The sequence below is a fragment of the Falco naumanni genome, chromosome 5, assembly GCF_017639655.2.
Source record: "Falco naumanni isolate bFalNau1 chromosome 5, bFalNau1.pat, whole genome shotgun sequence".
NCBI classification, from domain to species: domain Eukaryota; kingdom Metazoa; phylum Chordata; class Aves; order Falconiformes; family Falconidae; genus Falco; species Falco naumanni.
In genome coordinates, this window is record NC_054058.1 from 6,041,976 (window position 1) to 6,065,855 (window position 23,880).

Here is a 23,880-nt window from a genome sequence, read left to right on the forward strand (position 1 = left end):
AAACCAAATGCAAGTTTTGGGGTTTCTGAAGGTGTTGATATTGTAATTGTTTGGAAATGCTCTTTCCTTATCACATGTGAACTGAGATTTCCCACAGGAGAGAAGCAGGGATACGGTAAGATGACTCAAAACATGATTAGACCTCTATAAGAGCACCAGCATATCTGGGCATAAATTATACAGGTAAGTTACAACTGGTAAACCGCAATTATCTGTTTTACTTAATATGAAAACAGTGGCGTTAAGAGTCAGTGGGACTTACAGTAGGGCTTAATATTGCTAAGGATTTAATGATTTTTGTCTCACTATAACTTGATAGTTTTTATGATATATAAAGTTTTTTCATATTACAGTAAAACAAATCCTGTAGCTCTTTTCTCAGGCAAGAGTCCCTCAATGGGAGTTTTGCCTGAGTGAGAACTGAATGAGGTCTAAATAATTAGCAATTAAAATATTCAGTTATTGTGCTACTGTATATAACAAAGCACTGGAGGTATTAAAAATTGCTAATCTCTTCCTTATTAAAATGTTAACTGCTAAACATAATACAGTTTTGCATTTTCTATCATTCATTTTTGCAGTTCATTAGTAGAGGTGAAATGTTCGTGACAAATAGTCATTTGAACTTTTAAAGGATTGAGTTTGTTTTCCTGGCATTTTAGTTAATATTTCTGACTGAGTTAATTTACAAGTGGAAGTGTTTGTGGAAGCCATGGATTTCAGTCAAAAACTAGATAATGTACAGAGAGTAACTTCTGATGCAGCATTCATGAGTATTTGCAGAAGAAACCAGGTGGTAAGCTACTCATCAGGAGACAGAGCTAGGCAGTTTAGGTGTCCGGTTTGTATGTTTTGATGAGCAGCTTCTTGTAACAAACTCCACTAACAGGTTAGGGATTGTCCATAGAGTTTACCGGCAAATAATTTTTTCAGTGAGACACTAGCATGGGAACAGTTCAGCAACAGGTTAAGACGCAAAGTTTTTTAAACCGTGCAGTTGCACATGCAGCCCTGTTAATTAGCACATGAGCTGTTTGTTACTCTGCTAGTTAGTATAAGGGGCCGACTCTGCTTTCATCTACTTCACTGCACAAAAGAATAAGGATTAAGATGTATCTCCCCTCTCCTTCATCACATAGGGGCAGCAGCAGATGTGTGGACAGGGAGAAAGGTATTTGATGAGTGAGAAAGGAGTGGTAAATGAAGGTGATAACTGGTAGAGGAAGAAGGTGAATTCCTGGAAGGATTTGGTGAATTTCCTAATGGAAGGTGACTCCCTTAGTAGTTTCTCCCGTAGCCACTCCTTGGAGTAGATTTTGTTACTTATTATGCCTAAAGGTGTTTTTTTCCTAATCTTTCTGAATGGCCGTTCTAGGCCTAGGCATTTAATTGTGCCTCGTAATGTTGTTGGCAATTCAGGCCATGACTCTGCAAGGATTTACACATGTATTTCACTTCCAGTGTTATAAGTAATCCTGTTGACATAGATGAGATTAATTGCAGTACATAAAGTTAAGCGTGTATATTAGTCTTTGTAGCAAAAGAGGTGTAGTTTCATTTATTTATTTTCAGTGTGGGAAATTACTTTTAAAAATACATAAATACATGGTTTTTTCCACCAAATTTGTGGCAATTAAAGAGGAGGTAGATGGTAATGAAATAAGCTTCGCTGCTTGTTCCCAAGATCCACAATTTTGCCAGGTTCTCAGCTATGAAGTGTGAAAAAGAATAGACTGCTATCATTTTCCTTTTTACGTGCACAGTTAAACCTCCAGCTAGAATGAGATGATCATATAATTTATTATAGAGGAGTGAACAGGACAGAAATCAAACAGGAAGGCATGTGTGCTTGTGTGGACTCTTGTTTATAATTTCATCAGATTGGTGCACACCTCAGACATTTTATTTAGTGATAAGATATGCAGATTGTTCTGGAGCCAACAGCAATACTTTCACCTTCATGTCAAAACTGACAGAGATTTTTAAATCAAACCTCAACAACTTGTATTTTAAAGCAACTATTCCTAAGATGTAACCACCAACTACAGATGAGTAAGTGCAGAATTGTTTTCCTACTTTCCTTCGTACTGTTTTCCTTCCTTTCTTGTTTACCTCCATGGACGAACAGTGTTGCAGGTTTACCTGTAAATACCGGGTGTAACTATGGGCAACAGTGCAGAGGAGCTATAAATTTATATGGAACTATGTGCAAAGCACAGGAATGCAAATTGAAAGTGGGGAGTCTTACGAAATAAGATTTACCAGAGACAATATCTGCTGGTTTTCCAGATGCCTATATGACTCCTTCAATATCTGTGAAGGAAAGGCAAACTCTTCAACTTCTTTCTCTCTCTTGAGTTTTAGTTTTATTGCATTTGTGTCCTTAAATCAGAATGTGGTAGTAGTGGATGCAGTGGCAGGTTTGGACAATAGCTTTTCTTGAGATTGAGAACTGAAATTCCTCAGGGCTGTGGGTGTTTAGCTGCTGGGGTTTTGGTTTTGAGTGTACATAAAGTCATGGGAGAAAGTGTTACTGAAAATACAGCTAGGGATTTAAATGTTAGATGTGTTTATTTTTGGAATCCTTGTTCAAGTCAGTGCCCACAGCTTATAAAGTGATAATCCTTCGTATTTTCCCCAGATTTGCTTCCTCCCCTTCTTTCTGTCAATGTGTGCACATAACTGTGTCCAAACTTTCCCATCTAAATTTTTCCTAGGTCTTTTTTAGCTTGTTTTCTTCTTGTTGTTGTTTTTAGTGAGTATACCTATAAAACAGAAAGATATCTGAGCTGGAAATAGTTAACAAACCTGTATATGTGTGTGTGAGCGTGCTGTGATTAGAGAGATTATGAAAGATTGTTACTTGGTTTTGATAACGTGCCTAGTTGTATATGTTGTTCTAGCTCTCTGCATTCTGTTCTATCACTTGGTCATTGTGTCCTAATAAATCCTCCTGTGTGACAGATTAAAATTTCTGGTCAGTTGCTTTAGTTGGTACCAGCCTCTTCGAGGTGGGATTTTGCTTTCTACATTTAACTAAGAGCAACATTTTTGATTTCCTGGAAAGTGAGGAGAAGGATTTACATGTGTTCATGATTAGAAAGATATGACCTGTCCATACAATGTGAGTCCCTTAATACATGCTCATGGGCCTGGGTCCCATAGCTCTCAGGGTCCCCAGAAGTACTCTTTATGGAAAAACTTACCCAAAATACTCCAGCTGTACTACTTGTGCAGATTTAGGGTACTGCAGAACCTTTGTTTACAACAACTAATTCTAGGGCCCACTTTGGTGTTGTGGATACTTAATTCCTACCCACTCAAACAGAGGCACTTCAAAATAATTAAAATAAAGGAATAATCTACACACAGAACAAAGCCTTTTAGAGGGAAAGTCGACTTTATTGAAAGAAAGAATTTGCCTTTTTTTTTTTCTTCTAAATAGCTTCTTTCAAGGTATTCTTAAATAAGCAGTAAATGCTTTTGTTGGAAAATAAAAAACCAAAGCTGAGTATTTGATTGTCATTTCTGCCATGGCTGATGAAGGTAAATCATTAAAAGCTAGAAAAAACCAGATGGAATTTGGTTTTTCAAGCTGAAGTCCAGGCAGTAGTGTATTGCCTCTGCAAAATGCTGACTGAAGTAGCACCAAGAGAAATACAGTGAGTGTTGCAGTGTGTTCACCTTTAATGTGCTGCTTTAAAAGAATTTGAAAGAATTTTGAAAGAATTTCTGGAGTTTGCTGGGGACTGCAGGGTAAAAGCACCAAAGGAGGAGGAACAGCGATGATGACTTGGATTTTTCCCTGACTGGCTGTAGGAATACTCATGGTTTAGCCTTTCGCCTAAATGGATGTACTTTAACCACGGCTGCAGCTGTTAACATTGATACTTGCTGGTTGCCATTAGTTTTGCTGGCTGCTGTATAGGGAATAATTGCCTATAGATGACACCTTATTTTATAGATTATATAATCTCTTTTATATCTATAGATAGATAGAAGAGATCTGTAAGATATATATCTTATCTTATAGATAACCTTATTAATCTCACCAAAACCTGTGTGTACATATTGGACAAATAGTGATATTGGAGTCTGTCATATTCTTTCAACATCCAGCTTAAGCAGAAAATCTCTGCTCCTGCATGTCTTCCTTATGTGGACATTTCAAGAGGAGGAATTCAGCTTCTTTCTTGTGTTGACATTACATTTCTGGGGTTTTTTTGTACTTTGCTTAATTGCAGGCATCCAGCAGCATTCCAGGGGGAGAGGTGACCAGCACTGCAACCTGTACTACTGCTGCTCTACTTGTCAGCCCACTGGGCTAGTTAATCATTACACTAACTTTTTCCTGTTCCTTCGTAGCTGATTGCTGCCCATGGGACCTGGGTTCCTGCAGTCTGGCTGCCAGCACAAAGTTCAGTATTGTGCGTGTGTGTGTGTATGTTTAGCTGAATGCATGTGCACTGTGTGGTTCAGCAGCTAGTCTAGTAAAACTAACAATGCAAGGCCAGTGTGCTGATTCTTCTATATAAAAGGTAAAAAAAGTAGGAGAGATAATGTTTTCCCTTCCCTCTTTACTATTTTTTGAAAATGGATGTGCAAGTATTGGTCTCTTTAATCCACACACTGGCACAGCAGGTTTCCTAATTCAGTGCTTTAAGAGTGGGGTTTCAGGATGCTAAAATTCTGTTTCTTAGAGCACACGTTTACATCATGTCGTCAGTGATTCGTGTTGATTTGCCAGGGGCCATGATCTGACACCTCCTCTATGAAAAAGACAACGTCACCATCCACTGGGAGTAAAAAAGTATGGGCAAGGAATAGATATCAGTGAAGTACTTTGAGATTCAGAAGAAGGTATTTAACCACCATGTTTTTTGCTCAGGTCTGTGTAGCTGTATTGATTGCGAGGGTGGAAGCCAAGAAGAAACTGTCCTGTCAGTTATTCTGATTTTCTTCTTCCTCTTAAGTGCAGATCATCTTGTAAAATCTGGAGGATGTGACACTTGGCATTTTTGCCACATGGAACAAAATTTGGTATTAAATTATTTCTTCTGTGCCAGTGAGTTAGTTTACCTTCATTAGAAAGAATAAATAGTGGTTCAGCTGTCCAGATGTTAATATTAAGGTGGCCAGACAGATCAAAGTACTGGTCTTCTAATACGACTGGTGCTTGTTTTGGGAAGTTAATTTTCTTCAGTGGATAGCTCAGGACAGTGAATATTTTTGCTTCTCCTCCTGGTTATTTTTGTATTCTGTTGTCTTTTTTAAACCCAATAGGCACCTGGCTTCCATGGTTTTGTACTGGGGCTTGGGCCATTAGTTCCCATTGACAGGGGGCTAAATTGTGAAAGGGAGAGTTAAATCCTTCATCTGGTGGTACAAGATTTTAACTTCAAAACATTTTCATGTCCCATGAAGTTTAATAAATATGTCTTTCACTTAGTAGTACTCTGAAATCCTTTCCTCCTTCTCTCTCCCTCCGTCCTTCCTTCTCTCTCCCTCCGTCCTTCCTTCTCTCTCCCTCCGTCCTTCCTTCTCTCTCCTTCCGTCCTTCCTTCTCTCTCCCTCCGTCCTTCCTTCTTTGTTTTCCTCTCTCAGTATCTCACTCTTTCTCCTCCTGGCCCCTCTTTGTTTGGGTGGATATCTGTTTGCGTGTTAGAGCTGAAGCAGACATTTGTGTGGTGACACTATGGTGATGCCACTGAACACCTTCCGTGTGCCTCGTTCATTTTGGAACTTTCCAGTCAAAACCAACCTGAAGTTATACAGTAGTATGATTAGCAGAGTAGCATTACTGCATAACTCAGTGTTACCAGCAATGCAGGTCACTGAAAAACCAGTTCCTCCTGTACCAGCAAATAAAATAGCAGGGATAAAATGAGAGGGAACAAGAAGTCAGCAGCAGTGTGAGCTGGACCTCTTCAAGTGCATCAGCAGGAAAAGGATGATTGAGGAGAATGTGGGCCTGCTGCCGAACGAGGTGGGTGCCCTGGTGCTGAAGGATACAGAAGAGGCAACATTACTGAATGCCTTCTTTGCTTCAGTCTTTACTGCCAAGGCCAGCCCTCAGGTTTCCCAGACCCTGCAGGCAAGAGAGGACGTCTGGAGAAAGGAAGGCTTTCCCTTGGTCAAGGTAGGTCAGGTTAGAGATTGTTTAAGCAAACTTGACACCCACAAATCCATGGGCCCCAATGGGATGTACCCCCGAGTGCTGAGGGAGCAGGCAGATGTTATTGCTGAGCCACGCTGCATCATCTTGAAAGATGATGGAGAACAGGAGAGGTGCCTGAGGCCAGTGCCACTCCAGTCTTCAAAAAGGGCAGGAAGGAGGACCCAGGAAGGCTGGTCAGCCTCACCTCCATCCCTGGAAAGATGATGGAACTGCTCATCCTGGAGGTTATCTTGGAAGCACGTGGAGGAAAAGAAGGTTATCAGGAGTAGACAGCATGGATTCACCAAGGGGGAATCATGCCTGACCAACCGGATAGCCTTCTATGATGGAATGACTGGCTGGGTAGATGAGGGGAGGGTGGTGGATGTTGTCTACCTTGATTTCAGCAAGGCTTTTGGCATCATCTCCCATAATGTTCTCATAGGAATATGGATTAGATGAGCGGACAGTGAGGTGGGCTGAGAACTGGCTGAATGGCAGAGCTGAGGGGGCGGCAGCCAGTGGTGTGCAGTCCAGCTGGGGGGCTGTAGCTACTGGCGTTCCCCTGGGGTCAGTACTGGGTCCAGTCCTGTTCAACTTAATGACCCAGACGAAGGGACTGAGCGCACCCTCAGCGAGTTTGCTGCTGATACCAGCCTGGGAGGAGTGGCTGGTACCCCAGGAGGCTGCGCTGCCTTCAGTGAGACCTGGCCAGGCTGGAGGGTTGGGTGGAGAGGAACCGAAAAGTTCAACACAGGCAAGTGCAGGGTCCTACACCTGGGGGGCAACAACCCCACGCACCGGTATGGGCTGGGGCTGACCTGCTGGGAGGCAGCTCTGTGGGGAAGGACCTGGCAGTGCTGGTGGGCAGCAGGTTGCCCATGGGCCAGCAGTGTGCCCTGGTGGCCAAGGGCAGTGGTGTCCTGGGGTGCGTTAGGAGGGGTGTGACCAGCAGGTCGAGGGAGACCCTGTGCTCTGCCCTGGTGAGGCTGCATCTGGAGCCCTGTGTCCAGTGCTGGGCTCCCCAGTTCGAGAGAGACAGGGAACTACTGGAGCAGGTGCAGCAGAGGCTGTGAAGATGGTGAGGGGACTGGAGCATCTCCCTTGTGAGGAAAGGCTGAGGGAGCTGGGGCTCTTTGGCCTGGAGAAGAGAAGGCCGAGAGGGGACCTTATCAATGCACAGATACCTTAGGGGCAGGTGTGAAGGGGATGGGACCAGGCTCTTCTCAGTGGTGCCCATGACAGGACAAGGGGCAGCGGGCACAAACTGCCACACAGGAGGTTCCGTCTGAATATGAGGAAAAACTGATTTACCTTGAGGGTGACAGAGCGCTGGAACAGGCTGCCCAGAGAGGCTGTGGGGCCTCCTGCTCTGGAGATACTCAAAACCCACCTGGATGCGATCCTGTGAAGCCTGCTGTAGGTGACCCTGGTGTAGTAGGAGGTTGGGCTAGAAGATCCCCAGACGTCCCTTCCAACCCCGACCATTCTGTGATTCTCTGACAGTGTACATGGCAGCAGCACATTTTAGAGCCAAGTAGGTAAGGTAGACCATTCTGACTCTGAAAAACAGCTTTGAGGCCATTTTAGTAATTCCCTTTGGTTGTTTTGAATCAAACGTATCATTCTCACTGATATTAATAGGACTTTGGGGATTATACAAGTCTCTTTGCCTTCAGAAGGCGCATCTTAAGGATGGCAGAGAGAATTCATGAAACTAGGCAGAGGGTCTTCTGAGAGACAAGCAGCTGAAAACTTGTATTTTTTCTGGCAAGAAATCAATATTGAAGAAAACAATAAAGAAGCAAGAAATGTTACTACTCAGATACAGCATTTTAATTACATAAGGAATTTTCCTTTAATTTTTTAATAATCTGAATTATGTTCATCTGTAGAACATTCATCGGAAACTTCTTCCTTCCTCTGAATAAGCATATCTTCACAATAATGTTTAATAGGCACATTTAAATGTTCTTTATGAGATAGGATTGCCCCAAGATCTCAGTGCCCTTATCTAAGAGTTCTCTTGTAAGTTTTGTTCTAACAGTTCTATTGAGATGTGGCTAAAACACAATGTTCCAGTCCCACCTGCTTGCCTGGGCTGTAAACATAAAATGAGCCATTTCAATGTGAGCTTGAAGCCTTCTGGAGATTCTGGAGGCCACCAGACTGCAGGCATCTCAGGCAATCTCCACCAAGACTGAAGACTCTCAGCGTTACTTCAGAGGTCGTCAAGGGAGAGTGTCTTTCTCCTTGCTGAGACACTATACTGCAGCAGAGATTCCGTTTGTTTAGGGGTGACCAAACCTCCCCAGATCTTGCAAAAAAACCTGCTTTTTATTGAAGCTAACTCAGGATATTTGAGAAGTAGCTTTTCTGTGGTTATTTTGCCAGTAAGTGTTAAAAATCTTTATCCTCCCAAGGTTCTTTGTTATAGTTGGTGAGTCTGAGCGGAGACGTGTGGAGGCAACACTCATGAGGAAAAAGCTAGTTATTATCCAGACGGATCTAAGTAAGCAAGCCCGCCTTCCTCCCAGGCTCTTCAGAAAAATGGGGGGGGGGGGGCGGATTCCAACCAGGTGTTCGGGGAGGGGAGCCGCACAGATTTTCCTAGGAATGCCCACATCCATCCTTCTCTCGGGGAGATCTGCTGCCTATAGTTTGGAGATCCGCCTGTGGAATTTTGAGGAGACAGTTACACATGTATGTACGCTGAACATCAGTGGACTGCAGGTAATCCTGTTGTCTCTTAACTTTGGCATTGTGCTTTAGTAAAAATAAGTTAATGCTCAGTTACCCAAGCTTTGTTTATGGCACAGCTGAAAGGCAGCAGCAGGTGAGAAATAACTTGAATATACCAAAGAGTCTGGTATCGGCCAGTTGTTTTAAGTGCTGTTTTCATTCTCCAGTTATATTTTCCATAATGTATCCTTGAAATCATGAATTGTTTAAATTTTCCTGCTCCTCAGAGTCATTCTGTAGTATTTTAAGTCATTAAATTAAGCTAGCTGCTGGATTTTGTATTCAAGAAGTGACGTGACCCCTCCTACTTCTGCTCCCCTCTTGGATACAAAACCTTGCCAATTTTCTGAAGAATACATGTGCATGTAAATAATTTTCATTTCATAATGGAGTCCATGTTTGTCTGAATATTGATGTCTTAAATGGCAAAAGGGAGAATATACTGTCACTTTGAAAGCAGGTATCTTTTCTTTCTTGTTATGTAGCCATTAGCAGTTTTACATAGCAGTTAAACTTCTATTTACGTGTTTCGGTCATGTGTTTTGGGAAATGAGAGGGAAAGACATCAGTTACAAAAATCTCTTCTCTTTTAGAAGCCTTTTCCCTGCTATCCAGTAATAGGGGTGTTAGGGTTAATTTGGCACATTGTCAGTGTAATACATATAAGCCTAAGAGACTTGAGCTTAGATTTTGAAACCTGTATAGTCAAACCGCGTTGATCTGGATATAGCCTCCAGAATTACAGAGTTTAGCCTTTAAATAAAATCTTACTTTAGTAACTGCTACTTCGACAATCAAATAATTGGGTTTTTTTTAAAAACAAGAAGCATGATTTATCTGAAGGTTTTCCCGTTTTTTGAACAATTTCCTAACCAGAGATTTTTTTCTTGAAAACTTGCCAATGGCAAAAATAAGGAGGGAACATGTGGACTCATGCAAAGCGCTTGCTAGGGCAAAAAAGAAAATGAAAAATATAAACCCTCTGAGCTATGTCTGAGCAGACGTCACATTTCTCTGATATGAATGAAATGCAGAACTCACTGCTTTGGAAAAATCAAATGAACTAACCTCTCCCCTTACAGAACAATTTCTCTGTGTGTTCCGCTTCTGTTTCTTGTTGGAAATCAAATAGCTTTGTTTTTTGTTGATTCTCCTGCAAACTTAGTCCCATGTGCACACACACACACAAAACCCCTAAATCCATGCATCCTAGGGAATAAAACGTTTAGGAAGGTACATTTTTCATATGTTAGTTATCAATATGTATAAAAATTTTCCCATCACGTGAATTTCCTAAGGGGAATATACATGAAACCACAATGGAAAATGTTATGGCAAAAAGTGATAAACTCAAATCTAGATCTTCCTTCTAGGAGGGAACAGACTGGAGCAACAGCATTGCACAGATGCTAAAAACAGAGCAGTTGAAGTAGAACTGATACTGGATCTGAGGCTTTGCTTTTGACCTTTGCTAATACAGAGTTTGTAAGACAACATTGTTGTCGTCTTCAGTTGCCTCTAGAATCTTGTTAGTTGTGGTAGGTACCTACTTGTGAGATAGGAGTAAGATAAGAACTCCTCATTCTTTTGTTTAACTTCAGAGTGTTAATTGTTAACACAGCTTTTGATGAGCTAAAGGATCACAGTAACTCCTACAGGAAACATTCTTGGGGATGATCCTTGCAAACCGGGAACAACAGCTTTATTTTATTTATTTTTATTTTTTTTAAGAACAGGGGCTTGGGGAACGTCTAGGGGTTTCAGTGTTACACACACACACACACACACCCCCACCCCTCTTTTCTCTAATGAACTGCATACGCTAAAATACTAGACAGGGAAACTTGCTCCCTACACAAAGCTGTCATTGTTTTAAGGCCATTCTGCTCCCTCTGAACCTGTGTTGAAACAGGTGCCTTGCTTGGCTCTCCCTGAGCATTTTTATGGATCAAAGCACCATGTGTCCCCTGCACAGTGGCACTATTAACAGTGCAGAATGAGGCTGGGAGAAAAGCTCATCTAGGAGCTACACACCTAGGTGCAGTTAGTAAACAGAGTCAGTTACCCTCATTAAGCATCATTAAACCTAATATTGACTGTAAACTCTTACTTACCTTAAACTTCTCTGCAGACATTGTGGGAAAGCGATTAACTTAGGATATAGGTACACTACTTACTACCTTCTTCACGTGAAAGTTACCATCAGGAAGGCCTATATTCATAAATAAAACATAGTAGGGGATGAGAGACTGAGAAATATGTAAATTCATTTGCAGAAAAAAAGACCAAATTAAAAAAAAAAAAAAAAAGTTGAGTGATGCTAGTGGAAGCAAAATGGCACTCTAGCTAATTACCATGAAAAGTATGATAAATCATGGACGTGTATCCTTGACTTCTGACTGATAGAGCCTGCAGAGTGCAATCTCTCATGCGTAGCTGCCTTTGACTGATTTAAACCCATACCACTATCGGGTTTGATGGGAAAGCACAAAAGTGTGTTATTTTATTTCCTTGGGTATTGTTGCTACCTCTTTCTCCTAGAAATGACTTGCAATTATTGTAAAAATACAATCTGATTTCTTCTCTGCAGAAGAATTGTTGTTTGATGCAATTGACAAACAGAGGTTCCAAATATGGTCTAGTTATAGTTTAATAGCTGTATTTTCAAATGCAATTGATCTAGTATATTGAGACAATTATAGAAATATAATAAAATGTCAAGGAAGGTTGCTTTTCCTTTGGTATAGTTATTCTTATGGGAGAGATCCTGCGTCCCACAGACAAGATCAAAGGTCAGAAATAGTTTTCTTTATGAATTTTTATTTGTTTTCTGGAGAATTTTAAGTGAGTCATGTTGCTGCTGTGTGCTTCGGCTTTTTGATCTGCTTCCTCCCAAATTTCATAGTTTTCTGCACTTTACAGTCCCTGCAAGGGACTGCACACACTTGGTTAGGATTATTCAGATGAGGGAGGCTTGCAGGATGAGGCCATACTGTGTGTTATCCTGTCAGTGCTGTTACTGCTTAATCCTGTAAACACTTTACATTTGAATACATAATAACGATATGATTGCTGTTTGTGGAGTATTTTCTGTTTTCCTTGTATATCTGTCCGGAGTACTTTTGGGTTGAGTCATATCAGAATAAAAGTCTCTTCTGCTGAGCTCGTTTACACCAGAATAATGGGAGGACAGGCTTATCCTGAGCTTCCTGAGCAGAGCATTGCCTAAGCCACAGGAATAGGAGAAGCTTGAGTACACTAGTATTTAACACCCAAGGTGGAAATTTACCATCACAGTGGTATTCTTATTATGTGGATATTTTAACACAAAATTATTATTGGCTTCTACTGAGTATTATCCTTTAACTTTTAACGTACTTCCATCACTGGGCACACCAGAGAAGAAATCTAATATTTCTAATGTTCATAGTATAGCATTTTGCTGAAAGGAGGAGTGGGAAAAGTGAGATTGCTAGTTGAAATGTGCAGATACAACCTAGTGAGTACTTTTTTGTGTGTGTTTCATTTCTTTTGGGGGTTTGTCTTTCCTTCTAGAGAGCTTTACCCCTGTAATATCGGTGTGATGTGCAGGTAGGAATGTGTAATTTCCAGGTATGGGTATTATGCTTCAAGAAAAAATTTCAAGAGAAAGAAAAAAAAGAAAAAGGAAAAAATAATTACCCATATTTTCCTGCTCTGGTAACCCTTATTCTTTCTTTTCAGTTTTTTGTGTACCCAGCTGCAGTGGTTATAGATGTTATCTTCATACCCTTTTCACAGTTTCACTGAGTTTTGACAGCCTAGGATTTGAAGAAATATATTAGAATTGTTTCAGAGCTGCGAATTACTTTCAAGATTTACATGGCCAAATTCTGCAGTGATGTACACATCATAACAGATAGTTACCAACACAAAGAGATGGCCTCTGAGCAGCAGTCCCAAATTATTACTAGCTAGTAAAGTCACAGGTTAAATAAAGAACAATTTACTGGAGTAAATGCAAATGGAGAGGCCAGGTTGTTCCAGCATAAAGAATATCTGCATCCTTTCTTTTGTTTGGGACTACAGAACCGCAGCAAGGATCTTTCACCTGGGATTCACTTTTGGGGAGCCATTTGTTCGCTCTGCTCCTTCAGGGAGATTTAGAACAACTGTGTTATGGGGCTCATTGCTTTTTTCCTGGTTCCCTTCCATATTGTTTCAAAGGGAGGAAAGAAGGGTCAGTGGAGAGGAAATGGAGAAACAGACTTGAGAGATGGAAGTTATGAGGCTGCAAAGCCTGTGTATTTCTGTTTATTATCGAGGTGCCTGGCCAGGTTTCCCCAGACCTGTCAGCTAGATGTCATGGGGAATCTTAGTCACATTGCATCTCTAACAGTGGACAGTCTAAATCCTGGGCAAGCATTTCAGCGTTTGGCCTGTTAGTAACAGCTGCATGCTTTTTCTAATTAGAAATTGAAATTGGGCATATCAACTTCTTAAGGAAACACTGAAAACAAGTATGTTTTATAAATAATAAATATTAGGAAAGCACCATGACATAAGAAATGGGAATATCAATGCCAACCACGCTTCTAGGGAGGAAAGAAATTATTATACTCTGTGTGTGTTAGCACCCTGAAACTAAACTGGATTAATTCCCATCTTCTGCCCATCCAGCTGGTGTCCACTGGACACAACAATAACTGATCTCTTTGATCTCTTGTCAAACTCATTCCCTTCAGTTCTTCTAAATGGGTACTTGAGATTCTACTAAAACAATTAGCTAAGTAATAATATACTTGAATCCCAGTCATCTCTGCAAAGCATAGGCCAAATCCTGTGAATCCATACTGAGGCAAAATTTCCACTGAAGTCAAAATTAGAAGCTTTGTCACTTGCAGGATTTCTGTCAGGCAGAAAACCCCTACTTACTTTCTTCCCCTGTGGTAAGGATGACTAAACACATTTATGGATTGTTAGAAAATTTGGACACAGAAAATCCATTTACAAAAAAAAAGTGAGGCAGTTATTTCTATGAGCATTTTTTGGTGAAGGAAGTATCTCATTTAAGCAATAATATTTCTTCAATAATAGTTAAATGAAGGATTTGAAGATTAAAATTTTCATCAGTATCAGAACAGCTGGATCCTAAGACTGACTTAAGACAAAATGACTGAATGTGGACATATTTCTGCCAAGTATAATATATAAAAACGGGAGGCCAAGCTTTTAAAGATGGATGATTGTCTTTGTGTGAATGTAAGACATATTCTTAATCAGCCGTTTTAATTTTGTTTGAGTTGGGCAGAATGTGTCTGTTTAAAACCTCTTACATTTTCTACTGCGTATGTAATAGGTTTCAAAACTTTTTTGTGGTGTGGATCTTATCTGCCACATTCAGATACACTCGGCTCTGAGAGAAAGTCTCTAATTTCTTTTCTCCATCTGAAGCTGTTCCCAGTGGAACCCTGTCTAGAGTGACAGTGGTAGGGCTTCCATCGTTTGCTTCCATTTGTAGTATCAGAACCTAATAGCAAATGTGAAACGTCTTCACAGCCTTGCACCACAGAGGTGTTTTTTGAAAAGAATCTGAGGACACTCCACCAGCATCCTGGCGTCTTCCTGATACATAAACGGTGTCAAGGAAATTTGCCTTTAATGTGACTCCTCGCTCCCTGCAAATTTTGCTCGTCAGTGGCTCAGTTCAGCCATTTTCTGATACAAATTCCTTGCTGAGCTGGGGCATGAGAGGGAGAGAGGCTGTTGCTGCTTTTTCCATTGCTAGCAAGGGGAGAAATGATTCCTGCTCGTCAGCAAACTGTTTCAATGACAGCTAGAGCGGGAGTCAAGCTACGAATAGAGGTGGAGGAGGAGGGTGGGAGCAAGTGGGGACTGCTGTTGTGTGTGGGTGAAGAGGGGCACTTGAGAGAAACTCTCCCAAAACAGGACAGCTTTTCCTGGCTAATATAAGTAGATGTGGTTACTCGTCTTTTGGCATGTTAAATATGGGTGTGTATTGGGCAGAGAAACTTGCAGTCGGTCCTGTAAAAGCTTTAATAAATCAGTATATGTCCATTGCTGCTCCTGTTTCCTACTCAGCCCCTTACACTGTCCTGGTTACTCTTACCCTTGCCCCACATGTTTTCTTCTCTTAACGTTTCCTCCTCTCACTGTTTTCATTCTTTGTTTACTGTTTCTCAGTAGCTCGGCTCTTTTGTGGCTAAAGCCCTGAATTTCATGGTCTGTCCTTACGCAACTGTTGAAGTCAGTCAGGCCGGAGTTTATCTTGCAGTGTTTTGGCCTTTGCCTGTTATCAGATAGTTACATTGCACCCATAGCAAACTATCTGCGTTTTAGGACATAGGCTTAAGCCAGCATAAGGGCATTTATTTTACATTCACTTGTAGAATGAGTCTGCTTACTTCCAATCCCCCATTTAGAAGCTTGTTAGGAGTATGCATGCTGCTATAAGTTGCAAATCCTAATGAGTAGGTGGAGAATAAGTGTTTTTTTGTCTGATAGGTTAGTAGTTTTATTTTACCCATTTAAAGACAAAGATGGGAATCTGCTTGTTTGATGTTCGCTAAGATCTCAGTGTTGAGTGTCCAGGGGGTATGAAGTGCTTCAAACAAAATAACTGAGGAGCTGAGGAGGTAATTATATATGAGAGGAAATACTGGGGAGGGCAGGGAATGCAGATGAAGGGAGGCTGAGATAGATTCAGTGCCACAGAATGCCTCCCCATTTACCCCTCCTTCAAACACGCAGACAATAACCCTCAATAACCTACTTGAGTTAATGAACATTTTGCTGCATCTAAAATGTTGATGCAAGTGATCATTACTTCTGCTGGATGTCTGAGTCTCTGAGCCCACCCTTGTTCTTTGGAGTCCCGACCTACACTTTTTTGTGCTGGGTAGAAAGTAGGAAATGTCGTTTCATTGGAGGAGAGGGGTTTTAAGATTTTCCTGTTAAGTTTTTTTCCTTCTGCAGCAAAACAGATCATACGGGCTTTTTACACAAAGAATATAAACTGCGAGCGTCAGGTCATTGTAAGAGATGCTCCAAAAACAAGCGCGGTTGTCCGTAACGAGTGCTGTGCGCCGTTTCTCCCTTTGCCGAACCAAAAATGACCTCCACCTTCTACAATAGAAGATCATAAATTGGAGAATGTCTGTGTTTGAGGCGAGGTTCTCAGTGTGGTGTCAAAAGTCTAAAGACCCTATTCTAGCTGGCTATTGAAATATAGGTAGTGAGTTCTACACAGCAGTGTGGCCTATCAGGGAAAAAAGCAAACACCCTCACAATAACAAAACCCAAGCAGAAAGAAAAAAACGTGAATACAGAGAGACTAAGATAAATGTTCTGAGTTCTGCGAACGCTGTCCCCCAGGACCTTGGAAAGAAGACTGCCTTCCATTTTCTGATTCCTTTGCACCCTGCAGCGGAGAGTAATGCTACATAGTTATTGCTGTGAAGCTGTTCCTAACAGTTGAGAATAAAGTGCGGTTATATTTGGACTTGCAGCTATAACCTGAAGGATTTTCCACTTTGCATCTCTGACGTGCTGTTCGTCTGTAGCAGAATGCGTACAGGTGAAGGTGTACTTACCATCTTTCTCTTAGCATCCACTGCTGGCAGTGGGACTCGGGCTTCTCAGTTAAACCAGTTTTTGTCTGCCCCAGTTTGCCTGTTCTTCTGCATGTCAGATCCATTGCATTTTTGATGCAATAGCTTGTGGTGCTTTAAGGACATAGTGTAACTACTACATGCCTTTCAGTTAAAAAATTTTAAGTATTTAAATCACATAGGAAAATGAGAAATGGTTTCTCCTGTGTTTGAACGACTAGTAGCTTTACATTAATAAAAAAAAAGGGCAAAAAAAAAAAGCTTACCATCAAACTGAGCTTAGAATGGCCAGTTAACCCTTCTGCTTTGTATGTTGACTGGTGACTATAAGTGAAAAGTCTTGCCACCCCTGCCATGAAGTTATGAGACATGGCTATGCAGTAATGAATGCCACTGTATCATTTTTTTAACTGCTACAGAAGTATAGTATCAGATGCTCAGATGGCATCAATTGGCTTAGCTCCACTGGAGGCAACAAAATGCGGTGCCAACTTATACCAGCTGAGGATCTGGCCCACAGTTAAAAGGAAAAAAAGGACAGGCTGCCAATATGGCAGGGAACATATTGAGATTTATGGTAGTGACTTAATCAGTAAAAAGTTCTGCTTGAAATGGTTGTCTCCCTGCACATTCACATTAGTCACTTGAGCTGGAGGCATCTGAAGCTCTAACACAACCTGCGTGAGCACATTTCTGCTCTTGAACTCTGTTCCACACTCTGTGCTCTTAAATAACTGAGGGCATCCCACCTCGTTCTCCTGCTTCTAGTTGATGATCTCTTCTCACAGGTCTGCCACAGATTCAGGGCCATACTGTTTGTTTGAAACATAATTTTCATTTGGAGGACCTTACTTTTCCCTTCTGCTTCCATTTCTGGTGTGGCTTTCTTAATCATTCCTAAAAATGGGGGGAATTTCACACGTTGCTGTTGTTACTCTTATCTGGCTGTCCTGTTTGCATTCAAGTATTACATTAATCTTGATAAGAGTAAGAAAATTCAGTTTGCTGCCTTAGTGTTCAAATATGTATGTAATTTTTTACTTGGAGATAAGGTTACTGTAGCTAACTTAACGCTTGTAAATTTTTATCTGCTGTAGATAGGATTGAATAACTTGATGGATAGAAATTCGGTTCTCTGTTACAAAGTTAGTGAACGAAACACTAAAGATGAAATGGCTATGGAATCTCCCCAACTTTTTTCTCCATCAATAATGTAACTATTACAGCATTTGGTTGGTTATGAGCACTCTCTAAACTTGCAAACCATCCTCAGTTCTGGTATCTTGGGTTTGATTGTTAATGTCCAGAGAAAACAATCTTTTGTGCCTGGCTGTTTCCACACCTCGTTCCAACTGTAATGTTGAGAAACTCTGTGATTCATTCTTGTGATAAGAAGTTGAGGAAACAACTCTTTTCTGCCCTAAAATACCTGCCTTAAAAAAATGTTACTAACTGATTGATGACTTGGAATTTGACCTGCAATACATATGTCCAGCCACTTTTGGATTACACCCTACAGGTATATGTTCAAGCAGGATAAACTTTCAGGAGTAAAAGTGTTTGAATATTTAAAGCCTGTAAAGTGTGTTGAGTTTTAAACATGTAATGAATCTGCCCTTATGTGCTCTAAAAGTACAGAAAAATAATCATTAAAACATCTCCATATACAAAACTCAGCTGCAGTTTTTAAGGTTTCAAAGGATGCTTTGAATGACACTCAGCCTCTTACCATGATATGTTTTCCAGCACTTCAAAGTGAGTGAGTCTTTTGTGGCATCTGTATCGTGGAGGTGCTGAAAACAATGTTGGGGAGGCAGGGCACAATGTTAATCTCCTTTTCTTTTCGTTTCCTAATTATTGTATGTTTCAAAGGAAGTAGTGCTGCGTCAGCTGGAGGACTGTTGCCTGTCTCAGGAAAAAATACAGAACTCGGTCTATCTCTTACTGAGGTCCATGAAAAGATTAGTGTTGCAACCAACAGTTGCAAGTTTAAACTTAAAGCATGTCGTGTCTTTAAATTGGTGTGCTAGAGGCATGATAATTGTAGTTGAATCACTTAACCAGTACATATAAACACTTGAGAATATTGTATAGTACTTAGAAGAAATGTATGACTTGTATTAAAATACTGCAGCAAACAGTTAAAGCAATGCTTATTCCTGTATTCCTGGTGGGTTTTTTTAGAAATTCCAGTGCACTTTACAAGTTTCCAAACAATAATATATTTTTAAAAGAACCTTAGAGTGGTTTTACAAAGTATCATTATCCCCATTTGATAGGTGGGGAAGCTGAAACACAGAGCAGTTAAGTAACTTGCTCAAGGTCGTAGGATCATTCGCTGCTAAACTAGGGATAGCTTGTTTCTTGGCATTGTTTCATGCACTATTCCACCTGTTTATTTCTCCCTATTAAAGAACGCTGCACTACCTTTGTGAGACTGTTTAAAGCAGAAACCCAACCAGTGGTCTTTTTTTTTTTTTTTTTTTTTTTACAACTTCATGTTTACAAGTCTCTTGGAAAAACCTTTTTTTTTTTTTTAGCATTTGCTATCCTGACCTTTTATCAAAATTAAGTTTTTATACACATACACCACGCAATAGAGAGGATGATTAAATACCATCTTTGACTTGCCTGGGATTCCAGTCAAAAACAGAGGGCAGAATCTGGCTAAGAAATACTGAGTTGAAATTCTTATAAATGTACTTCAGTGCTCCAAGTACTGTTTCCTGTATATTGGACCAGAACAGAAGGTTAGTAGGAGATGGATGTCCCTGGTTATAAATAATTGTGACAACAACTAGCAGTACGGTGCACTTGAAAGAACAGTTAAGTCTTGCTGCAAAATGCATCCTGACTACGAAAATGACAGCCTGTATGGTGCTGTGGTTGGAGGGCAGCTTGTAGTGCTATTCAGAATAATAATATTTGCTTGTATCTGCTTAGAATATCCCAGAGTTTTGTAAGTTACCTCCTAGAAAGTAATCTGATGTTTCTTTTTCTGGTGTTATTTAGGTGTGCAAGAAGACATAGTTTGGAAGAAATCTGAAGTCAGGTGATAGCACTTCTAGGACAGGATGTATAATTGATATTCTTTTAAAATTACAATAGCTTTTACTTTACAGCAGAGTGTTGATGGTACACTTTGTGGTCTGGCTGGCACCAGTGAAGACTGTGGTTAATCCAGTTTCTTGTTCTACAGAAGCCACTGCAGAAGGGGATACATTCCTCTTTCAGACTCCTCTAAGCTTTGCTGAGGTGCACACGCTTCATGGAATTGGCAGGAAAACTTCTAGTTTACAGAGGGGGTAGCTTCACCCTAAGATTTTGCCAAAATAGTGAGTCCTCCTGGCCTGTTCCACGATGTCTAGGATCTTTGCTTAGAGTTTAAGGAGAGTTTTTTGAATCACTGTTGTCATTAAACTCTGTGGCACACTCCATACTTTCTGTTCTTGGACAACCCAAGAAGTGTCTTTGCTTAAGTCGCTGGGAACCGGTAGACACAAATCTGAGCTGCATTTACCTTGGAGTCCTTCCTAAGTGTCCTCCTTCCCATGCCAGTGTTGCCTTAAGGGAGACATTCTCCAGGGAAAAGAAAGACACAGTCTCCCCTACCCATGGAGGCTATATTATTACTTCTGGTGACAGGTAGCATTATGTGTATGTATTGCTAGGCTCACTTGTCACCTTTGGTCCTCCTAGCTGAACAGATCTACATGTTGAACAGTGGAATGAACAGGCAGCATCTTTTGAGATTTTAATTCTCTTCCAGATGGGATCAGTTTCTGTTGTCACCCTCTTTTTACCAGAGGGTCATATTTACTTGGCAAGTAATGGGATGCACTGGTACTGGGATGTACTGGTCCGTGCAACTCCTGTACTGTGTTGTCAGAAGGCACTTTGTACTTATGCAGCTGTAGAACTGGGGGTGCATTAAAGGGAATCAAAAAGCTTGTCCCTGTCTGTCAGCTCACTGCAGGTGCTGCATCAGCTCAGGCACAGAGAGGGAAGGATCTACCCTGCACTTAACAGGGAGAAACATGAAGTATTTTGTGTTGCCGTCTCAAGGTCTTGGAACCAATCACACAAATAAAGCTGAAGTGGTAACCAGTAAAATGGCTCCTTGGAGCTTCGTTAATGTGTATGCTTTCTGTAGTCTTTGCAGAAAAAATAGGTAAGAAGCTTTACTGCCATTGACATTTTTTTCTGAAAGGATTGATCTATCAACTCAAGAAGAGAGTAGCTTAAAAAAGCTGAGAAATGAGCCTGTGTTGAGCATTTCTATAGAATTTATAGCCTTTTAGTCTCCAGCCTCTTGCCTTTACTAGAATTGTTCATTATTTATCTGATGGAAAGTAAACTCGAGTCCTAGCTCATGAACTAGTCTTCTAGTCAAGCACCTCATACTCTTTCTGTTGAGGCACAGCTCTGACAACAGATAAACAGAAACTCAACCATGTTGGCCTTTTTCTGCTGGGGGATTTTTAGCAGTGAAGAGAGATTGTGTTATTTAATGCCCTTTCCACTACAGCCCCAACAACATGCAGGACACGGTAACTGTTCTTCACTTAAGAAGCTCTGATGCTTTGGGATTCTGCATCCTTCACTGCTGGGAGATTCTGGGTCAAAAGATCTAACAGATAACAGTGTAAGGTAAGACAGCACATGAGAGCTTGTTAGGCAAAACGGGCATTTCTGCCTCGTAGTTGTACAGGTGTCATTGGACCATCAAATTACAAAGGAATTGGAATGACTAATTCCAATTCAGGTTTAGGTGAGAACATCAAACCACTTAATGATGGATAAGACATCTCTAGATTTTACAGTGTTCAACTAGTGCCTAACCCATGGCAGTACTATCCCCAAGTATTACATGCTACCACCAGCTATCTCAAGGATCGGTTGAGGAAGAGAGTGGTTGGTTTGCCCAGGGAAATTCAGATTAGATGCAAAATTGGATTTTTCATAAGGCCTTGTTTTTACCTAGCTACGAATGTTTCCTTAGCACAAGTGAAAACTTTACACATTTTAGCTCAAACTGTACTCTACTAAGCCTCCCACATTTATACCCATCTTCTTGGCAGTCATCCCAAAATATGTTTGGGTTGAGGCATTACACATTACATTTGGTGAAGCTTTAGCATTCCCTGTTGCTCACATCAATCCTTATTTCTGTTTGCTCTTGTAATTTACAGTTAATGAAAATTCTAAGTTTACCTTTGTTTTTGTTGGCTTCTGTACAAGAGAACCCTTTAGCCTTTTCAGCCTCCCATCCAAATGGAAAGCTGAATTCAAAAGGGAAGGTAAAACCTGTCTGAGCAGTTTCATTTTAGACAGAAGCCGTTAGCATGCATGTCAGTATTGAAACATTTCTGAACAAACAGCAAAAGAGCCCTGCTCGAGGCTTGACCTGTGCCCGCTCTCGTGAGTAGGCTGGTAAGTAGCAGTAGGCACCAGGCTAGGAGTTAATCATAACATCAGAGTGCCAGATCTTAATGGCCATCTGGTTAATGGCCTTAACCAGTTCCTGCTCCCTTCCCATTCAGGCAAGATTCTGCCTCGAATTAACAGGAATTTGCCTGATAACCAGTGTGGGAAAGTGGCTAACAAGAAACTCAAACTGATGACCTTAACACAGTGTAGGCAATATTGACAAAACAAACCGTTCTGGAGTTAGTGCAGTCTTTTCTAAAGAGCCTGTTAAAAATTGTCTGACAGATTTTCAGTTCAGGAGATACTTTTTGTGTGCCTACCTACAGCACCACCTATGCACTGAGCTGTGGACGTACAAGATTATAATGTTAAGCGATGGGCTGTAAACAGATGGTACATGTATAATTTCTGTATGTACACAGATTTGGATAATTGTGTGATTTATATTATGCTTCTAAAGACACTTACTTGACAGACAGTTTTGAGCATTAAAAATTCCTATACAGCTATCAAATTATTTTCAAAGTAAGCTTTTAAATGCACCCTTTTCATTTATTTTTGGCGCTCATTACGTGTTCTGAATCATTGCCTGTTCTGAAACATTACCTCTTACATTAACAAAATATTTTGCAGGTAAGAAATAGTAACAAATTTGGAAAAATGTGTAACCCAGAATTATAAAACAGTTGCATATTTCTAAAGCAAAAGCAGGCCTTCATGAAGGCAAGCCTGATGAAGCCTTCCTGCATCTGCTTCTAGTGCAACGTATGTGCTGCTTTTCTCACGTCATGGAAGTGTAGCTTTATCAGTAGGAACTCTGATTGCATTTTGAAAGTTCATTTGCTGCTTTCTGGTGGTTCTTGCATTGCCGTCGCAGAGTCTGTGTAGTCTGATGTGCTGGAGGACAAGGCATGGGAGAAAAGCACCGTTTGCACCTGTGTAAAACCTCCAGTGCTTTGTGTGGTTCCTGGGCAACAGGCAGGAATCCTGAAAAGCTAGGCTGCACTTGCTCAATTGTTGCTGGCAGCTGTGACTTTGAGAGAGCACATAGCAGCTCGTTAGCAGGTTGCTTGTGTGGTGTAACCTGCACTGAGCATGGCAAACCCTGAGCTGAGCTCTCTGCCTTTGCTGCCTGCAGTCGAGGCTGGGTTGCCTGGGGTTGCGGGCTTGGCCAAGGAAAGCCTTCGAGAGATGTAAGGTGAGTTCCTTGTGGGTAAAGGGACAGGGAGGTGAGGCAAGTAGATGTGAATCAGTGTTTTCTGATTAGGAAAGGGGAATAGCAGCATAGGTTCTCTGCTCCAATGGGTGCTGTTTTCCTCTTGCAATTCCACTTTTTTCTGAGTATATTTGCAACGGTGCAACATATGAATGCAGGGGATAACGTGGATTTGAGTGTGAATGTGTATCTGTGTGTGCACATACATGCACATGTTATGTGCACTGTAGCATGGAAAGAGAAGATAGCTTCGTGGAATAATTTTAAATTTTTATTCTGAGCTTTGATTTCTGGGTCTTGTTGTTCACTTTGAGGGATCAGAATCAAATCAGTCTTTGCAACCTTGATCTTGGCCTATTTAGGCAGCATCCAAGCAGCAGGTGCAGTCACACTGCAAGTCTGACTGGCAAAATCAGACCATTTCACCTTCATATCTACTCAGTTTGTGCCTCTTGGCCCAGATTAAGCATCAGTTTGCTCTTTAAAAGGGAGTTAGTATGTTACAAATCTATTTAAACAAACTACGAAACAAACTGCATGGTTACGATCTGTTGAAGTCAGACAGGACTTATTTCAACGATCTGCCATTGTCTTGAGATCTATTACACTCTGCACTGGTTTAGCCCAGGAGGAGTGATCTATAAGACCAGTCTTTTCCTTGTAGTTGTATGAGAGATCACTTTCCTGCAGCTCCAGAAAATCTTCAGCCACACAGCGCAAATGTT

At 41.0% G+C, this 23,880-nt stretch overlaps 1 long non-coding RNA gene across 3 annotated transcripts in view; it reads left to right on the forward strand.

The window, feature by feature from the left end:
* The window catches only part of LOC121089211, a 175,889-nt gene that overhangs the window by 60,972 nt on the left and 91,037 nt on the right, over positions 1-23,880 (forward strand). The gene's annotated exons all lie outside the window — the stretch shown is intronic.